The sequence below is a fragment of the Taudactylus pleione genome, unplaced genomic scaffold (genome assembly GCF_031769625.1).
Source record: "Taudactylus pleione unplaced genomic scaffold, aTauple2 ptg000473l, whole genome shotgun sequence".
NCBI lineage: Eukaryota > Metazoa > Chordata > Amphibia > Anura > Myobatrachidae > Taudactylus > Taudactylus pleione.
In genome coordinates, this window is record NW_028284875.1 from 4,607,184 (window position 1) to 4,619,429 (window position 12,246).

The window sequence follows — 12,246 nt, forward strand, 5'->3', positions numbered from 1 at the left end:
TTACGCCCTTTAATTTCAACCGTGCGTAGCAATGGGACATAACTATCGCCGACCCTCTGTTGTTCGATAATGTCTGTGTACACGTACAACGTATATTGTCCTCCATTGATGTCGGCGCATGGCTTTAAAAACATAGTTTTAGGTTGTAAACCCAGTATTCTTGTCAGCTTAGCGCCTGCTGTGATCTGGTAAAAGGGCTTATTGTCGAAGGATACACTGCGTTCAAGCGGATCGTACCATAGTTTTAAACCTCCCTCCAGTTTATGTTGTGCAATTTCTGCATTGATTACCACAAGTAGCGCCTCGATTGTTTCATAAAAACTGGGTTTAATGCACACCCTCGTGATATCCAAGTTCTGGCCATCCCACTTTGTTATTTGCAACACACAATCGTGTATATTCAAAGTATTCCAGGTGTGGGGGTATTGTATTTCTGTAAGAGCTACCTCCCATTCTCCGTTTAAGTGTATTGGTTTTGCAAGTTTTGTTGTATAGTTAGAAATCTTATTTTGCGGGAATGTGTCCGCCGAGGCATTGCTGGGTAAGGATATGTAGAACGATCTGTCGTCCATCTCTCCTTGTTAAGCAGATGTTGTGTTTTATATATCCTTTATCTACGATGCAGCGACCCAGCTGTTAAATTTTGCGGGGTATCCGCGCCACTTGACCAACGCTTATTTCCGACCACCGACCGTCTTAATGTTTAAAATCTTTTCCACCTTGTAAGTTCTGTTATAGTTTTTGGGAATGCTTTGAAGTTCTTCGGGGTAAAAACTGACAGTTATAACTTCGCCATACAGATCCGCCAACGTATAAAGTGGCCTAAGCCCTTTAGTGTTCACAGCCTGTATGACGAATATTTCCTCAGAATAATTCTGTTCATAGCCTTTCTGAAATATATCCTTATATTTGGAGATGCGTACGTGCACACCGACATCTAATCGAGGCTGAATTTTATTAGCTTTAAAGTATTCGCCATACGTTGTCTTAAAAATGCTCAAAGCGTTAGAGGCGTTCACATCACATGGCGTACACTTAATCATTCTATGATACGTGTTATTATAGCTGTATATGAAGTCCTGTAAAACAACTATATATCTGTAAGTATTCTGCGCTGTGAAATAGCGCCACATCCGTGTATTTAAAGTCCTGTTGAATCTTTCTATAACCGCTGCCTTTAGGTCGTTGTTGGCTGTAAAATGATGTATATCGTATTTTTCTAACAGTTTTTTTAGGATTTTGTTTAGAAACTCTTTACCGCGGTCGGTTTGCAGCTTCTTTGGCATGCAGCCCTGCTTAAATATTTTTTCAAAAGCGCTAGCGACGTTTGCTGCGCTCTTAGATGTTAGGCTTACAGCCCAGGCTCTTTTACTGAATATATCGATAATAGTTAATATATACTTAAAGCCATTGTTGTACTCCGCAAGGTCTATCAGCGATACCAAATCACATTGCCATTGCTGATTTATATCGGATACGCAGACCATGTTCCTTTTATAGGTTTTCCTAGCCGGTTTATGTAACGTATACGCGTCTTGTTTTTGCATCCATTTTTTAATTTCTGTTCTTTTAAACACGTCTTTATTGGCCTTATACTACTTATCAAAGCCGCTATAACTGCCGGGCTTCAATACCGTGTAATTAGCCTTTTTCATCCGCTTATTCTGATTAGCGGCGCGGCGCGACGCACCGTTTCTTTTGTTCGTAGGCATGGCTGGTTGTTAGATAAAGATGTATTTACTTTTATAGCTATCACGAAGTTTAACAACAATACCGTATGTTTAAGCAATGAACACATTTTATATCAAGACCTATCGCATTTATATACATTTGATTTAGATTTAATTATCAAGCCCTATCAAAAAGATATCAAAAAGATAACACGCCACATAAAATTTATATTAAGCCATATAAATTTTATATGAAGCGATATCAAAAAGGGCGGAAAAGGGGGAGTGACAGGGGGAGGAGAAATGGGCGTGGTACCTGTCAAATTAAGTTTGACGGAAAAGTGTTCTCTATCTACTTTTGTTGCTCATTGTCATTCTAGAAGTTATGCTTTTTTCAATGCAGGTGACTATCTTAATGTGGATGATGGGTCTTGAATCCCAGATTGTGGATTCAAGACCCATCTGGGGTGATAGGCTTTATTTCATTAAAATAATTTTGGAGATGTTCCTTTTATTCTTGCTTCATACTGCACAAATCGCTCCACCAGAAACTTTTTTCTGCTTAACAATCCGGTACTGTTCAGCTTGCAAAATTATGGCCCAGTATCTAAAAGCAGACATTTATCCTAATGACATTGTGGATTAGTTTCCTGAAAAGTTTACTATCACCTGGGACAGTGGCTTCAAGTCCCATCAAGGATGCATGTTCCTTTGTTGCTCATTCTCATTCTAGAAGTTATGCTTTTTTTCAATTCAGGTGACTGTCTTAATGGTATTGCATGAAATCCATATATACCAAAACATACCTATTAAGTTTTATTTGCAATTTAATATCAAAGTGGCTACAAAATAACAATGTATATGGCAATTGCTGATGGGTTTCTTGAAGTCCTTTCATCCATGTCATAAAAAGGGTAATTTTCTGCTTTTTATATTTCTTTGGACACTGACTTTACTGACAATTTAGGTGCTACAGACCAAAAAAACAATGTTTACCTTTAAATATAGAGCACATGTGAGATTTAACTTAGTTTTATTTAAAGATACTGCATTTTTTGGTATTATAGTGTATATTTTCCCAATGCAACATTAAAGTTACATATATCTATAGCAAATATTATTCAAGATAAATAAACAGGAATTATTTTACAATTTTGATAATATTGAACTGTACAACAATGGCATGAATTCATTGCAATATACACCTATGGATACATAAAACTGGGCAATAACACAAATGCACAATATAAATGATTACCTTATGATTAGAATATTACTTTTATTAGGTACTTTAGTATTGGGTGCAGTAGTTTAGTTGATTTAAAAAGTAACTTATTTAAAATTAATAAACCAAGTTAATTTCCTTAGTCAACTCGATTCTAAAATCACTCAACTAAAAAAAATGCATTTTGACCATGTGCTCCTGTTTGGCAATCGGTCAGCGCGCGGTACTTATAAGACAGTATCTGTTGAGCAATGCCAAAGTTGTGAGTTCAAGCCTCACCTGGAGCAAATGTAATTTTTTTCTAATGTCATCAGTTAATGATTATCATCTGCTACCTGAACATCCTGATATGATGGCAGAAAAAAAACACAAACATGACTGTTTTTAAGGTACCAGTACACACATCTGCTTTGGTTCATATGCACTGTAAACATTCCTTTAGATAGTCAACAAAATGGAATGCAAAAGACTACCTCTTTATTGGTAAAAGAGTAACATCAATCTGTTTTGCTGCAATGTAACATGAGGGTCCACACTATTAGGGCTTGTTAGTACAATCACATTTCATGCTGGGATTTGTAAAGCAAAGAACACAAATAAACGGCTTTCCTGTATTGCAACACTTAATGATTATACTAATGAAAAAATCAGTTTCACACAAAGATGTTACTAAGACCCAGTGGCCTATTGGATAAGGGACTGGCCTACTAAGCTGGTGATTGTGGTTTCAAGTTACCTGGGGTGATAGGCTTTATTTCATCCATATAATTAGTGGAGATGTTCCTTTGATACTGCACAAATGGCTCCACCAGAAACTGTTTTCTGCTTAACAATCCGGTACTGTTCAGCTTGCAAAATTATGGCCCAGTATCTAAAAGCAGACATTTATCCTAATGACATTGTGGATTAGTTTCCTGAAAAGTTTACTATCACCTGGGACAGTGGCTTCAAGTCCCATCAAGGATGCATGTTCCTTTGTTGCTCATTCTCATTCTAGAAGTTATGCTTTTTTTCAATGCAGGTGACTGTCTTAATGGTATTGCATGAAATCCATATATACCAAAACATACCTATTAAGTTTTAATTGCAATTTAATATCAAAGTGGCTACAAAATAACAATGTATATGGCAATTGCTGATGGGTTTCTTGAAGTCCTTTCATCCATGTCATAAAAAGGGTAATTTTCTGCTTTTTATATTTCTTTGGACACTGACTTTACTGACAATTTAGGTGCTACAGACCAAAAAAACAATGTTTACCTTTAAATATAGAGCACATGTGAGATTTAACTTAGTCTTATTTAAAGATACTGCATTTTTTGGTATTATAGTGTATATTTTCCCAATGCAACATTAAAGTTACATATATCTATAGCAAATATTATTCAAGATAAATAAACAGGAATTATTTTACAATTTTGATAATATTGAACTGTACAACAATGGCATGAATTCATTGCAATATACACCTATGGATACATAAAACTGGGCAATAACACAAATGCACAATATAATTGATTACCTTATGATTAGAATATTACTTTTATTAGGTACTTAGTATTGGGTGCAGTAGTTTAGTTGATTTAAAAAGAAACTAATTTAAAATTAGGAAACCAAGTTAATTTCCTTAGTCAGCTCGATTCTAAAATCACTCAACTAAAAATAATGCAACATATCGCAACAATTAATGATTATACTAATGAAAAAATCAATTTCACACAAAGATTTTACTAAGCCCCAGTGGCCTAATGGATAAGGCACTGGTCTCCTAAGCCAGGGTTTGTGGGTTTGAGTTTGGGTTGATAGGCTTTATTTCATTAAAATAATTTTGGAGATGTTCCTTTTATTCTTGCTTCATACTGCACATATGGCTCCACCAGAAACTTTTATCTGCTTAACAATCCGGTACTGTTCAGCTTGCAAAATTATGGCCCAGTATCTAAAAGCAGACATTTATCCTAATGACATTGTGGATTAGTTTCCTGATAAGTTTACTATCACCTGGGACAGTGGCTTCAAGTCCCATCTAGGATGCATGTTCCTTTGTTGCTCATTCTCATTCTAGAAGTTATGCTTTTTTTCAATGCAGGTGACTGTCTTAATGGTATTGCATGAAATCCATATGTACCAAAACATACCTATTAAGTTTTAATTGCAATTTAATATCAGAGTGGCTACAAAATAACAATTTCTATGGCAATTGCTGATGGGTTTCTTGAAGTCCTTTCATCCTTGTCATCAAAAGGGTAATTTTCTGCTTTTTATATTTCTTTGGACACTGACTTTACTGACAATTTAGGTGCTACAGACCAAAAATACAATGTTTACCTTTAAATATAGAGCACAAGTGAGATTTAACTTATTTTTATTTAAAGATACTGCACTTTTTGGTACTATAGTGTATATTTTCCCTATGCAACATTAAAGTTACATATATCTATACCAAATATTATTTAAGATAAATAAACAGGAATTATTTTACAATTTTGATAATATTGAACTGTACAACAATGGCATGAATTCATTGCAATATACACCTATGGATACATAAAACTGGGCAATAACACAAATGCACAATGTAATTGATTACCTTGTGATTAGAATATTACTTTTATTAGGTACTTTAGTATTGGGTGCAGTAGTTTAGTGGATTTAAAAAGTAACTAATTAAAAATTAATAAACCAAGTTAATTTACTTAGTCAACTCGATGCTAAAATCACTCAACTAAAAATGAAGCGCTTTGTCCATGTGCTCGTGTGGCGCAATCATTCTGTGCGTGGTACTTATAAGACAGTATCTGTTGAGCAGTCCTGAGGTTGTGAGTTCAAGCCTCACCTGGAGCAAATGTTTTTTTTTTTCTAATGTCATCAGTTAATGATTATCATCTGCTTCCTGAACATCCTGATATATAGGCAGAAAAAAAAACACAAACATGACTGTTTTTAAGGTACCAGTACACACAGCTGCTTTGGTTCATATGCACTGTAAAAATTACTTTAGTTAGTCAACAAAATGGAACGCAAAAGACTACCTCTTTATTGGTAAAAGAGTTGCATCAATCTGTTTTGCTGCAATGTAACATGAGGGTCCACACTATTAGGGCTGGATAGTACAATCACATTTCATGCTGTGATTTGTAAAGCAAAGAACACAAATAAACGGCTTTCCTTTATCGCAACAATTAATGATTATACTAATGAAAAATTCAGTTTCACTCAAAGATGTTACAAAGCCCCAGTGGCCTAATGGATAAAGCACTGGCCTCCTAAGCCAGGGATTGTGGTTTCAGGTCCCATCTGGGGTGATAGGCTTTATTTCATTAAAATAATGTTTTAGATGTTCCTTTTATTCTTGCTTCATACTGCAGAAATGGCTCCACCAGAAACTTTTATCTGCTTAACAATCCGGTACTGTTCAGCTTGCAAAACTATGGCCCAGTATCTAAAAGCAGACATTTATTCTAATGACATTGTGGAATAGTTTCCAGAAAAGTTTACTATCACCTGGGACAGTGGATTCAAGTCCCATCTAGGATGCATGTTCCTTTGTTGCTCATTCTCATTCTAGAAGTTATGCTTTTTTTCAATGCAGGTGACTGTCTTAATGGTATTGCAGAAAATCCATATATACCAAAACATACCTATTAAGTTTTAATTGCAATTTAATATCAAAGTGGCTACAAAATAACAATGTCTATGGCAATTGCTGATGGGTTTCTTGAAGTCCTTTCATCCTTGTCATAAAAAGGGTAATTTTCTGCTTTTTATTTTTCTTTGGACACTGACTTTACTGACAATTTAGGTGCTACAGACCAAAAAAACAATGTTTACCTTTAAATATAGAGCACAAGTGAGATTTAACTTATTTTTATTTAAAGATACTGCATTTTTTGGTATTATAGTGTATATTTTCCCTATGCAACATTAAAGTTACATATATCTATACCAAATATTATTTAAGATAAATAAACAGGAAATATTTTACAATTTTGATAATATTGAACTGTACAACAATGGCATGAATTCATTGCAATATACACCTATGGATACATAAAACTGTGCAATAACACAAATGCACAATGTTATTGATTACCTTGTGATTAGAATATTACTTTTATTAGGTACTTTAGTATTGGGTGCAGTAGTTTAGTGAATTTAAAAAGTAACTAATTAAAAATTAATAAACCAAGTTAATTTACTTAGTCAACTCGATGCTAAAATCACTCAACTAAAAACAAAGCGCTTTGTCCATGTGCTCCTGTGGCGCAATCCTTCTGTGCGTGGTACTTATAAGACAGTATCTGTTGAGCAATCCTGAGGTTGTGAGTTCAAGCCTCACCTGGAGCAAATGTTTTTTTTTTTCTAATGTCATCAGTTAATGATTATCATCTGCTTCCTGAACATCCTGATATATAGGCAGAAAAAAAACACAAACATGACTGTTTTTAAGGTACCAGTACACACAGCTGCTTTGGTTCATATGCACTGTAAAAATTACTTTAGTTAGTCAACAAAATGGAACGCAAAAGACTACCTCTTTATTGGTAAAAGAGTTGCATCAATCTGTTTTGCTGCAATGTAACATGAGGGTCCACACTATTAGGGCTGGATAGTACAATCACATTTCATGCTGTGATTTGTAAAGCAAAGAACACAAATAAACGGCTTTCCTTTATCGCAACAATTAATGATTATACTAATGAAAAATTCAGTTTCACTCAAAGATGTTACAAAGCCCCAGTGGCCTAATGGATAAAGCACTGGCCTCCTAAGCCAGGGATTGTGGTTTCAGGTCCCATCTGGGGTGATAGGCTTTATTTCATTAAAATAATGTTTTAGATGTTCCTTTTATTCTTGCTTCATACTGCAGAAATGGCTCCACCAGAAACTTTTATCTGCTTAACAATCCGGTACTGTTCAGCTTGCAAAACTATGGCCCAGTATCTAAAAGCAGACATTTATTCTAATGACATTGTGGAATAGTTTCCAGAAAAGTTTACTATCACCTGGGACAGTGGATTCAAGTCCCATCTAGGATGCATGTTCCTTTGTTGCTCATTCTCATTCTAGAAGTTATGCTTTTTTTCAATGCAGGTGACTGTCTTAATGGTATTGCAGAAAATCCATATATACCAAAACATACCTATTAAGTTTTAATTGCAATTTAATATCAGAGTGGCTACAAAATAGCAATGTCTATTGCAATTGCTGATGGGTTTCTTGAAGTCCTTTCATCCATGTCATCAAAAGGGTAATTTTCTGCCTTTTATATTTCTTTGGACACTGACTTACTGACAATTTAGGTGCTTCAGACCAAAAAAACAATGTTTACCTTTAAATATAGAGCACAAGTGAGATTTCACTTATTTTTATTTAAAGATACTGCATTTTTTGGTATTATAGTGTATATTTTCCCTATGCAACATTAAAGTTACATATATCTATACCAAATATTATTTAAGATAAATAAACAGGAATTATTTTACAATTTTGATAATATTGAACTGTACAACAATGGCATGAATTCATTGCAATATACACCTATGGATACATAAAACTGGGCAATAACACAAATGCACAATATAATTGATTACCTTGTGATTAGAATATTACTTTTGTTAGGTACTTTAGTATTGGGTGCAGTAGTTTAGTGGATTTAAAAAGTAACTAATTTAAAATTAATAAACCAAGTTAATTTACTTAGTCAACTCGATGCTAAAATCACTCAACTAAAAATAAAGAGTTTTGTCCATGTGCTCCTGTGGCGCAATCGGTCTGTGCGCGGTACTTATAAGACAGTATCTGTTGAGCAATCCTGAGGTTGTGAGTTGAAGCCTCACCTGGAGCAAATGTTATTTTTTTTCTAATGTCATCAGTTAATGATTATCATCTGCTTCCTGAACATCCTGATATGAAGGCAGAAAAAAAACACAAACATGACTGTTTTTAAGGTACCAGTACACACAGCTGCTTTGGTTCATATGCACTGTAAAAATTACTTTAGTTAGTCAACAAAATGGAATGCAAAAGATTACCTCTTTATTGGTAAAAGAGTTGCATCAATCTGTTTTGCTGCAATGTAACATGAGGTTCCACACTATTAGGTCTGGTTAGTACAATCACATTTCATGCTGGGATTTGTAAAGCAAAGAACACAAATAAACGGCATTCCTATATCGCAACAATTAATGATTATACTAATGAAAAAATCAGTTTCTAAGTTTACTATCACCTGGGATAGTGGCTTCAAGTCCCATCTAGGATGCATGTTCCTTTGTTGCTCATTCTCATTCTAGAAGTTATGCTTTTTTTCAATGCAGGTTACTGTCTTAATGGTATTGCATGAAATCCATATGTACCAAAACATAGCTATTAAGTTTTAATTGCAATTTAATATCAGAGTGGCTACAAAATAACAATTTCTATGGCAATTGCTGATGGGTTTCTTGAAGTCCTTTCATCCTTGTCATCAAAAGGGTAATTTTCTGCTTTTTATATTTCTTTGGACACTGACTTTACTGACAATTTAGGTGCTACAGACCAAAAAAACAATGTTTACCTTTAAATATAGAGCACAAGTGAGATTTAACTTATTTTTATTTAATGATACTGCACTTTTTGGTACTATAGTGTATATTTTCCCTATGCAACATTAAAGTTACATATATCTATATCAAATATTATTTAAGATAAATAAACAGGAATTATTTTACATTTTTGATAATATTGAACTGTACAACAATGGCATGAATTCATTGCAATATACACCTATGGATACATAAAACTGGGTAATAACACAAATGCACAATATAATTGATTACCTTATGATTAGAATATTACTTTTATTAGGTACTTTAGTATTGGGTGCAGTAGTTTAGTGGATTTAAAAAGTAACTATTTTAAAATTGATAAACCAAGTTAATTTCCTAAGTCAACTCGATTCTAAAATCACTCAACTAAAAATAATGCACTTTGACCATGTGCTCCTGTGGCGCAATCGGTCAGCACGTGGTACTTATAAGACAGTATCTGTTGAGCAATGCCAAGGTTGTGAGTTCAAGCCTCACCTGGAGCATACATAATTTTTTTTGTAATGTCATCAGTTAATGATTATCATCTGCAACCTGAACATCCTGATATGAAGACACAAAAAAAACCCACTAACATGACTGTTTTTAAGGTACCAGTACACACATCTACTTTGGTTCATATGCACTGTAAACATTCCTTTAGTTAGTCAACAAAATGGAATGCAAAAGACTACCTCTTTTTTGTAAAAGAGTTGCATCAATCTGTTTTGCTGCAATGTAACATGAGGGTCCATGCTATTAGGGCTGGTCAGTACAATCACATTTCATGCTGGGATTTGTAAAGCAAAGAACACAAATAAACAGCTTTCCTATATCGCAACAATTAATGATTATACTAATGAAAAAATCAGTTTCACTCAAAGATGTTACTAATCCCCAGTTGCCTAATGGATAAGGCACTGGCCTCCTAAGCCAGGGATTGTGGTTTCAGGTCCCATCTGGGGTGATAGGCTTTATTTCATTAAAATAATGTTTTAGATGTTCCTTTTATTCTTGCTTCATACTGCACAAATGGCTCCACCAGAAACTTTTATCTGCTTATCAATACGGAACTGTTCAGCTTGCAAAATTATGGCCCAGTATCTAAAAGCAGACATTTATCCTAATGACATTGTGGATTAGTTTCCTGAAAAGTTTACTATCACCTGGGACAGTGGCTTCAAGTCCCATCTAGGATGCATGTTCCTTTGTTGCTCATTCTCATTCTAGAAGTTATGCTTTTTTTCAATTCAGGTGACTGTCTTAATGGTATCGCAGAAAATCCATATATACCAAAACATACCTATTAAGTTTTAATTGCAATTTAATATCAGAGTGGCTACAAAATAACAATTTCTATTGCAATTGCTGATGGTTTTCTTGAATTCCTTTCATCCATGTCATAAAAAGGGTAATTTTCTGCTTTTTATATTTCTTTGGACACTGACTTTACTGACAATATAGGTGCTACAGACCAAAAAACAATGTTTACCTTTAAATATAGAGCACGTGTGAGATTTAACTATTTTTTATTTCTAGATACTGCATTTTTTGGTATTATAGTGTATATTTTCCCTATGCAACATTAAAGTTACATATATCTATAGCAAATATTATTTAAGATAAATAAACAGGAATTATTTTACAATTTTGATAATATTGAACTGTACAACAATGGCATGAATTAATTGCAATATACACCTATGGATACATAAAACTGGGCAATAACACAAATGCACAATATAATTGATTACCTTATGATTAGAATATTACTTTTATTAGGTACTTTAGTATTGGGTGCAGTAGTTTAGTGGATTTAAAAAGTAACTAATTTAAAATTAATAAACCAAGTTAATTTCCTTAGTCAACTCGATTCTAAAATCACTCAACTAAAAATAATGTATTTTGACCATGGGCTCCTGTGGCACAATCGGTCAGCGCGCGGTACTAATAAGTCAGTATCTGTTGAGCAATGCCGAGGTTGTGAGTTCAAGCCTCACCTGGAGCAAATGTAATTTTTTTTCTAATGTCATCAGTTAATGATTATCATCTGCTACCTGAACATCCTGATATGATGGCAGAAAAAAAAACACAAACATGACTGTTTTTAAGGTACCAGTACACACATCTGCTTTGGTTCATATGCACTGTAAACATTCCTTTAGATAGTCAACAAAATGGAATGCAAAAGACTACCTCTTTATTGGTAAAAGAGTAACATCAATCTGTTTTGCTGCAATGTAACATGAGGGTCCACACTATTAGGGCTTGTTAGTACAATCACATTTCATGCTGGGATTTGTAGAGCAAAGAACACAAATAAACGGCTTTCCTGTATTGCAACACTTAATGATTATACTAATGAAAAAATCAGTTTCACACAAAGATGTTACTAAGACCCAGTGGCCTATTGGATAAGGGACTGGCCTCCTAAGCTGGTGATTGTGGTTTCAAGTTATCTGGGGTGATAGGCTTTATTTCATCCATATAATTACTGGAGATGTTCCTTTTATTCTTGCTTCATACTGCACAAATGGCTCCACCAGAAACTTTTATCTGCTTAACAATCCGGTACTGTTCAGCTTGCAAAATTATGGCCCAGTATCGAAAAGCAGACATTTATCCTAAAGACATTGTGGATTAGTTTCTGGATAAGTTTACTATCACCTGGGACAGTGGCTTCAAGTCCCATCTAGGATGCATGTTCCTTTGTTGCTCATTCTCATTCTAGAAGTTATGCATTTTTTCAATGCAGGTTACTGTCTTAATGGTATTGCATGAA

The 12,246-nt window shown here is 34.3% G+C and overlaps 1 non-coding gene across 1 annotated transcript; it reads left to right on the plus strand.

The window, feature by feature from the left end:
- Positions 1-9,877: 9,877 nt before the first annotated feature.
- On the plus strand, positions 9,878-9,970 carry TRNAI-UAU (transfer RNA isoleucine (anticodon UAU)). The gene is given in 2 exon segments: positions 9,878-9,915; positions 9,935-9,970. It is a non-coding gene; the product is annotated as a tRNA-Ile (tRNA).
- The last annotated feature ends 2,276 nt before the right edge of the window (positions 9,971-12,246 follow it).